The 9,254-nt window shown below is 33.7% G+C and overlaps 1 protein-coding gene across 1 annotated transcript in view; it reads right to left on the reverse strand.

The window, feature by feature from the left end:
• Eys (eyes shut homolog) overlaps nt 1–9,254 on the reverse strand; it is a 1,560,564-nt gene that overhangs the window by 1,099,923 nt on the left and 451,387 nt on the right.

Below are 9,254 nucleotides of genomic sequence, written 5' to 3' on the forward strand. Positions count from 1 at the left end.
TATATATATAAAGTGCTAATGGCATCTACTTCATAGGCTGATATTTAGTGGCATGAAATGATATCATTGTATCACTTTATAGTTTCCTTGTTTAAGTGTGCAAATATCGGATACTTATATGCTCTGTTTAGGGTTTACCAGGCTGAAATCAAGGTATTGACTGGGGCTATGATCTCATTTAGGATTGGGAGTTGTTCAAAATCAGTGTAGTAGTAGCAGCTTTTATTTCATTCTTCCTGTAGGACTTAGGTATCTATTTTTCTTGTTAGGTGCCAAACAAGGATGTCTCTCAGCATTCAGAAGCTGTTCTGAGGCCTTTGACCACACTCCTTCATGGTCAACAGAAAAGCTGCTGCATGTCCCTTCAAAGTCCCATCAAACTAGGTCAGCACAACATAGGATACTCTCCTGTTTGACTAAATCAAGGGCAACTGATTGGAGTTCTTAGTTACACTTACAAAATACCTTTTCCATATAGTTTAACATATTCATAGGAGGAATGTCATATTCATAGCTTTCACCCACACTCAGGGCATGAGTAACAGGAGGCCTTAGTCCTGAGGACCATCTTATAATTTTGCCCACCAAATCTACTAACCTTAAATTCTCTAAGAAAAATTTTAAAAGAGGAATAAAGTAGACAGATATGAGAAAAAATTAATTGAAAAAAATCATTCAAGAAGAAATAGAAAATCATGCTAAACCATGGAATATTTCATAATGCACCAAAGTAGGAAGATTGGTGGTTGAATCACAGGACTCAAAGAAAATTATTTCCAAATCTTTATGCCATACAGGTGCAAAGTACAGTAAAGCAGGGAAACTGCTGACCTTATTTTTTTTAGACTAATAATATCTATCTTTTAAAATCCGGCAAACATGTAAGAAGAAATGCAAATACAGACAATTTCACTCATGATTAAGAAAATAATACATATTATATATTCATTTTATGATATCTTAAGCTTAAATTTATATAATGCAAGGGTAAAAGTTTTTGTAGAAATATAAGTATGTATCAATACAAAAAAATCTATAAATAAAAGCAAAAATAGTTGGATTATTTCAGATGCAAAAAAATCATAAAATTCAATACATATTGATGAAAACTCTCAGCACATTGGAATTTAATTAGAATGTCTATATATTAATCAAAAGTGATCTGCAAAATTATCATGCAAGCCAGAACTATGCCAGACATCAGTTTTCCAAATATAACTAGACAAATTTAATAAAATAATATAGAACCATTTTGAATTATTTTATTTAAAAAAGTAATTGGTGCATATTAATTATATAGAATAATGGGTTTAATTTGTAATAGTTGTACATGTATATAACATAATTTGATTGATTTCACTCCCCAAAAACCTCCCCTTAATCTTCCCTGCTCAATCCCTCTAATCCCTTTTCTCTACTGTAATGGTTCTCCCTCCTACTTTCATGACAACTTTTTTTTCTAGATTCTACACATAAGAGAAAACATACCATATTTGTCTTAACCTATCAGGAGCTCCCATTTTAAAACTATCTCTTCTGACTTTGTCTTTTTGTATCTGGCTTATTTCATTTAACATGATGTTTTCCAATTCCTTTCATTTTCATGCAAATGACTTATTTTATTTTATTATTCATAATATTTATGGCTGAATATAACTCCATTATGGGCTGGGCGGGGTAGCCCACACCTATAATCCCAGTGGCTCTGGAGGTGGAGGCATGAGGATCAGGAGTTCAAAGCCAGCCTTAGCAATCTAAAGAGGCACTAAGCAACTCAATGAAATCCTGCATCTAATAATATATAAAATAGGGTAGGGGTTGACTCAGTGGTCAAGTGCCCCTGAGTTCAATCCCTGGCACCCCTCTCCCCCAAAAAAACTCCATTATGTGTGTGTATGTGCGTATATGTATCACATTTTCTTTGCCCATTCAACTGTTGATGGATACCTAGACTGCTTCCATAACTTATAATTGTGAATTGTGCTGCTATAATCATGGATTTGTGTGTATCTCTGAAGTGTGCTGTCTTTAATTCTTTTGGATAAATACTGAGGAGTGGTTACCTGGATCACATGGTAGTTCTGTTTTTAGTTTTTTGAGAAATCTTCATAATGATATCCATAGTGGCTGTACCAATTTACATTCCAAAAAGTAGCATATAAGAGTTCCTTTATTTCCACATGCTCACCAGCATTTGCTGTTATTAGTGTTCTTGATGGTTGCCACTCTTACTACAAAGATGAAATCTCAATATAGGATTGATTTTCATTTTCCCAATGGCTAAAGATATTGAAGATTTTTTTGTACAATTTTTGGCTATTTATATTTCTTTTAAAAAAGTTCATACATTTAGTCCATTAGTAAATTCATTGAATAAATCATGGTGGTTTTGATGTTGATTTCTTTCAGTTATTTATATGTTCTGACTATTAATTGTCCATCACAATGGTAGTTGACATTTTTTCCCCAATCTGTAGGCTCTCTCTTCACACTATTATCTGTTTCCTTTGTTTTTCAGAAGCTTTTAAACTTGATGCCATGTATCAATTTTTACTATTATTTCCTAGGCTATATGAGTCCTATTCAGGAAGCCAATCTTTTTTGGCTTGTGTCCAATATGTTATATTGTGTGTCCTGTGTGTTTTCCTATAGCAGTTGCAAAGTTTCTGGTCTTACATATAGGTTTTTGATACATTTTAATTGGATCATTGTACAGAGTGAGAAATATTTAATTTCATCGTTCGACACACATATATGTGGAGAGCCATCCCTGGGCTGTGTGTGGACTGTGTTGCACATTGTATCCTAGTGAATAAGATAATCTGGTGTCTGGGAACTTCCAGTGGATATTTCTTCTGGTTGACTGCCCAGACCCCCAGAGAAGGGGTGATCTGTTGTAGCCCCACAGCCTCTCTGAGATGGATGTGACCTGCCAACCTGTTACTGCAAGACATCAGAGGCAACACTCCACCCTTGAAACCTTACCCCTGCCTTTGATGTACTCCCTTAAATAAACCACAGGAGCAATTTTCTAATTGTTCATCTCCAGTTTCTGTACTGGACCTATCAGGAACTCCCCTTTTAAAAATATCTCTTCTGACTTTGTCTTTTGTTCTTTACTAATAATTCTAGACTTTAATTTCTCTCGTGGCTTACACCCTACTTGGCAGGAAGAAGAACACTCAAATGAGGTGCTGGCTGCCTCCCCAAACATATATCCATTTTTTCCCACAAATTATCAAAGAGGCAGCCTTTTATTTTTTTGTGTGCTTTTGGCACTTTTGTCAAATATTTGATGAATATAGCTGTGTTTGTCAATATATCTTCTATTCTATTATACTTGTCTATGTGTACGTTTTTAATGCCAGAATCATTCAGTTTTCTGTTACAATATATCCATGGTATAATTTGAAATTGGGTATTTTGATGCCTCCAGCAGTGGTCATTTAGCTCAGGATTGCTCTCGCTATTATAGGTCTGTTGTTCTTCCATATAAATTTCTAGTATAGTTACAATTGTAACATTTAATTTCTAGTTCTGTGAAGAATACCTTTGGTATTTGGATGGGAATTGCATTGAATCTTGACTACTTTTAGTAACATGGCCATTTGGTAACATTAACCATTTTGCCTATCCATGCATAAGGAAGGTCTTTCCATTTGCTGATGTCTCTTTCTATTTCTCTTTGTCAGCATTCTTTAATTATCCTTGTATAGGTCCTAGATATTTTTTAAAACATTCTGAATGGAATTATTTTTTCTGATTTCTTTCTTAGTGGATTAATTATTGGTATATGTTATGGAAAAATGATTCATTTTTATTTGTTCGTCTTATATTCTGCTACCTTGCTAAATTTATTAGCTTTAGATGTCTTTTGGTGGAGACCTCCTCTATGTAGAATCATATCATATATAAATAGTAATTTGACTTCTTTTCTTTACTTCTTTCTGTTGCCTAATTGCTTGGGCTAAAATTACAAGAACTATATTGAATTGGAGTGATTCCAGTGGACATCTTTGTCTTGTTTCTGATTTCAGAGTAAATTCTTTTAATTTTTTCTATTCAGTATGTTTTTGGCTTTGGGTTTGTCATATAATAGTCTAATAATGTTGAGGTAAATTTCTTCTACCCATATTTTCCTTAGAGTTTTATCATGAGGAGGTATTATATTTTGTTTAGGACTTATTCTTCATTTGTTAAGATGATTACATCTATCATCTATAAAGAAGAATTAAGTACAAAACTCATGTAATCATCTTAACAGATGAAGAAAAAGTCCTAAACAAGGACATAGTTAGGTCTTGTTTTTAAGTGTGATTTATGCCTTTTAATTACCGAATTAAGAAATTTACAGTCAGTGTTATCATAGAGAGGTTTATATTCTTGTCATTTTGTTTTATTTTGAGTGTTTGATGCTTTACTAATTTTCAGTTACTTATTTAATCTTCTAATGAGATTTTTCTTTCCCTTGCAGTATTGGATTTTTATCTTTTTTTGTTGTGCATATGATACCTTTCAATGTCTTCTGAAATCCTTCTTTAGGTAATAAATACCTTCCAAGGCAAATGCCTTTTTATTTTATTTTTTTTTACTTTGGAAGGTATTTATTACTCCTTTGATTCTGAAGACTAGCTTTACTGAATATAGTACCATAGGTATGGAGTTGTTTTCCTTTGGGGCTTGAAATACATTTTCCAAAACTTCCTGGTCTTTGGAGTTTTTGCTAATAAACCTGCTATTATTTTGATGGGTTTGCCTTTTTTAGCATTTTTCATTTATTTCTGTAGCTTTTAAAGTTTTTTCTTGTTCCCATTTTTTTTTTCATTTTAATTATGTCATGGAGAGGTTCTTTATCTTCTTGTTCATTGGTGGTTCTATATCCCTCCAGGATCTGAATGCCTATCTCATTCCGAGGTCTGGGAAAATTTCTGCCATTATTGAACTGAATAGATTATCAATTTCATTATTTTATATCTCTATTACTTTCTCATGTTCTATGTGTCTTAAATTAAGCATTTTCATGTTGGCCTGGAATTCTTAAATATTCTTTCCACAGGTTTTTTTTTTTTTTTTTTGGTGTTGTTGCTTGTTTTCTTTTTTTGTTGCTTGAGCAACAAAAAAGAATCTAGTTTTAGATTGTTGTTTTAAAGCCCTGATATTCTTTCTTCTGCTTGATCTAGTCTATTGGTGATATTTTTAACTGGTCTTTTTTAATTTAAGAATTTTTTTTTTATTATTAACAAGATTTCAGACTGGTTCTTTTTCAGAATCTCTATTTACTAAATTTTCCATTCATATCCTATATTATCTTTCTTAATTCATTTAGTTATTTTTATCTTCTTTTAATTCATTGGCATTTAACATTTTTAAAATTCATTCTTTAGAATTTCATCCACTTTAGTATCTATGTACTCAATTATGAGGGTATTACGAACTTTGAAAAAAAATGTTGACTTTTTCTCACGTTTCCTGTGATTTTATATAGGGATTTGTGCATCTGTTTGGGGATTTTTCTCCCACCATTATTGTAAAGGTCTTTTAGTGAGTAGTTATCTCTTTTCAATATTCCCTGGTCTGGGGGTATATTTCATAAAAAGCACCCCCTCAGTATAATCTAGTTCTTGATTCAGCCATGATTAATATTTTGAAAGGAAAGTATAATCACAATTTCCAGTGGTAATTTAAGAGAAAACCATATATCATAATAATTAAAGATGTATTAAATATACATATATATCCGTAACTCTGCTAACCAAAAAGAAAAGAGGAAGTAATACAAAGTAGGCTGAAAAACTAGGCAGTACTGTTGGTATACTTATATTAAAATACATAAAGAGAAAAAATTGGAGTAGGGGAGAGAGAGAGGAGAAATAGGGGGAGGGTGAAGGGAAGGGACTATAAAGAGGAAAGAATAAAAGATATCAAGAAAAATTCACTTAATTGAAAAATACATAAAATTTCATTGAAATATGTAAAAACAACTAATGAGAGACAAGAGAACAACAAAACAATTCATAAAAAAAGTAAAAGAAATAACAAATCCATAAACAAAAGACTGATACTTTTCCTTGTTGATATAATTGAAAAAGAGACTTCTTTCCAGGGCTTCAGTTTTAGAATTCTGCAAACTGTACAATCGGAAATATGAGAAATTATACCCCATTTGATTCAAATGTATAAATTGTCAAGATCATTGTACTGTCATGTGTAGCTAATTAAAAAAAATAAAAAATTAAATTAAAAAAAGAAGTTTATGGGACACAGTTAAATTTCAGTTTGTCCCTTCTCATTTCCAACTTAAATAGGCCAATTGTGTTAGGGGAGTTTGTATGCTCGGCTGTGTCCCCATTGCCCACCATGGAGTACTGAGCGAACATTGTCTGCTTTAGAGCTAAATTCACCCTCAGTATGTGTTCCTTTGTACCTACACAGTGGCATGGTTATTTTATGAGACACCAGTCATGTATCTCACCCATGAAGCCTGCAGATTGACCCAGACCTAATTGAGCCCTATTCCAGAGAAGAGCTTGAAGTCTGTCTATTGGGGAGTATGTGTTGCTAGTGTCCAAGTCACAGGAGTGAATTCTCTAAAAAACCTCTGAGCATTGAGGAGGTGGCCAACCCACAGAGTCTGGGTTGGGACATGGTGTTTGGGACAGCATGTTTTTTTCACTTTTATACTTAGACCCATCCACATCCAGCCTATTTTGTTCCTCCTCACAAAGCTTAGAATGACAGTTTTGAAAGAAAATGTACTCTTCTTTCTTTTGCTTTGTTCACCTGCAGAACTTTCTCAAGGTCCCCAAACATTACCATGCAGCTGGAAGTCTATCCATGGTATTTAAACTCCAGGAGTCATAGATAATGCCCTGGATCTCTATAGTCTGCCATTTTTCTTCTTCCTGCAATTGTTGAATTCTTAAAACTACAAAGGAAGACCATACCATCTAAATTTTAGAAAGAAGGATTCCAAATTCAAGTGAAAGCACACTGAACTCTTCTATTTATGCCAGGACATTTGCCAACTCGAATTGTAATAAATGGAATCTACACAGAAAGAAGTTGTTGACAAAAATCTCTTCTAATGGAAAGAAAATAGTAGCACTCAGCCTGATCAAGAATATGGGTACATGAAGAGAAGAATAGGGAAGTGAGTACAGAAGTTAACCTGCAGTATTCTTTATTTATCTTTAAGAGGCATTGGTTCCCTTCTAACCTTGCATTTATAGTGTCAAACTCCACAAAAGCAAAGCTTCAAAATCTAATGGTTCTAAAGAGACAGACATTGGTATTTAGGGCTTACAAAAAACATGGAATTGTCCCATTAAACACACCTGGCTGTTAGTTGAGACCCACAGAGTTACAGATTAGAAGTAAAGACAAACCAATAAAAATCTCAAACCAGATCATGCCAAACCCTACTTAATTAAAATGAGTTTATCTATTTATAATCTATGTGCGTGCCAGGAAAATAAATCCTCTTTGGAGGGTGCTAGCAGAAGATAAACTTTTCAATGTCCAAAAAAATGTGTGGTATTAAAAAGTGAAGAGGAATACTGATGACCAACAACCAAGAGATTAATAGACAGTACAAACCTTCTTCCCATATTTTGAGGTTATTAGAGAATATAAAATAAATAGATTAGTAAACATAATAAAATAGAAAACAAAAAAAATGCTGAAACATGGAAGCAACAACAATTCAGAATTTGAAAATTATAGTAACTTGAAATTACACTACTTAATCTATTATGATTGTTGCTGATGCTGGTATTATTTTTTGGTACTAGAGATTGAACGTAGAAGTGCTTTATCACTGAACTACATCCTCAATCCTTTTTATTTTGTTTTTATTTTGAGGTAGGGTCTCACTAAGTTGCTGAGGGGCTCAAACCTGTATTCTTCCTGCCTCAGCTTCCTTAGTGACAGGATTACAGGTGTGTGTCACTGCACCATCTAATATATTATTTTAAAAACAGAAACATTAAGGATTAGTTAGATGGTTAAAAATAAATATCCAGATTGAAATATATATAAAAAGGAAGAAGAAGTCAGAAAATCAATTAAAAGAGAAGGACAATTAATTAAGAGGTAATATAAGTTTATTTGGAGTACCAAAAAGAATAGAGATTTGATAGATCAACCAAATTATGTTAAGTTCATGTACAAATATGCCTCAGTGATACTCACTTTTCTGTATAATTATTATGCACCAATATTTTTTTTTTAATTTCATGAAGAACAGCTAAGAAAAAGAAAAATCATTGCCTAAGAATTTTTCAAAGGTGACTAAAAGAGAACAACCACAGAATTAGAAAGTATTCTATTCCAACATTAGATATATAAAAAATAACTTAATTTGATTAAAATTACTGAAAATGACAGGCAGAAAAATAAACCATAGTGCAACCAAGAAAGAAAGACACCTTCAAGGAGATATGAAAATTTACAAATTATTCTTAAATAGTGTAAGCAAGTACCTAAGGTGCCAGCATAATAAACTAGTGATAGAATGTAACTGCAGACTTCGAAGTCTCTCCCCTTAATATCCTTCAATTATGAATGAAGTATAAACACAATTTATAAAAACAAAACCTGATAAATTAGTATAGTGAAACATTGCTGGAACTTGGTGACAGTCTAGACTTAAAATGAATCAGTAGTTACATATTATCAAGCATGCTAGTAAATTATAAGAACTGAGGACAAGGAGGGGAGAGGGGATAGTAGAGGATAGGAAAGGCAACAGAACACAACAGACACTAGTATGGCAGTATGTAAAAAAGTGGATGTGTAACCGATGTGATTCTGCAATCTGTATATGGGGGAAAAATGGGAGTTCATAACCCACTTGAATCAAATGTATGAAGTATGATATGTCGGTATGGAAGAAGATGGCGGCGAGGGGAGTGCATTGTCCCCGTGTGCTGCGTCATGGTGTGGGAGTATGACGAGTCAGGAAGGCTAAAGGCTATCTTGTTAGGAATTTCCAGCAATAGTGGGGTGCTCCGGAACCTGGAGGAAGGACTTCCATCGCACGAGGATCAGCTAAGGGGACACAAACGTGAGAGATTTATCGCACGGAGGGTAACACTGCTTATTCAGCAAATCGCCCCGCGGCTAGAGTCTGCAGCGCGCGCTGGGAAACAAGGAGATAGTGACGCAGGGATACAGCGCTGCAGTTTCTGCCAGCCGTGCAAGCACCGTACTCAGTGCTGAATTCAGGGTTCGAGACGGGGGAAGGAAGCGGTCCA

This window comes from Marmota marmota, unplaced genomic scaffold, assembly GCF_001458135.2.
Source record: "Marmota marmota marmota unplaced genomic scaffold, marMar, whole genome shotgun sequence".
NCBI classification, from domain to species: Eukaryota; Metazoa; Chordata; class Mammalia; order Rodentia; family Sciuridae; genus Marmota; species Marmota marmota.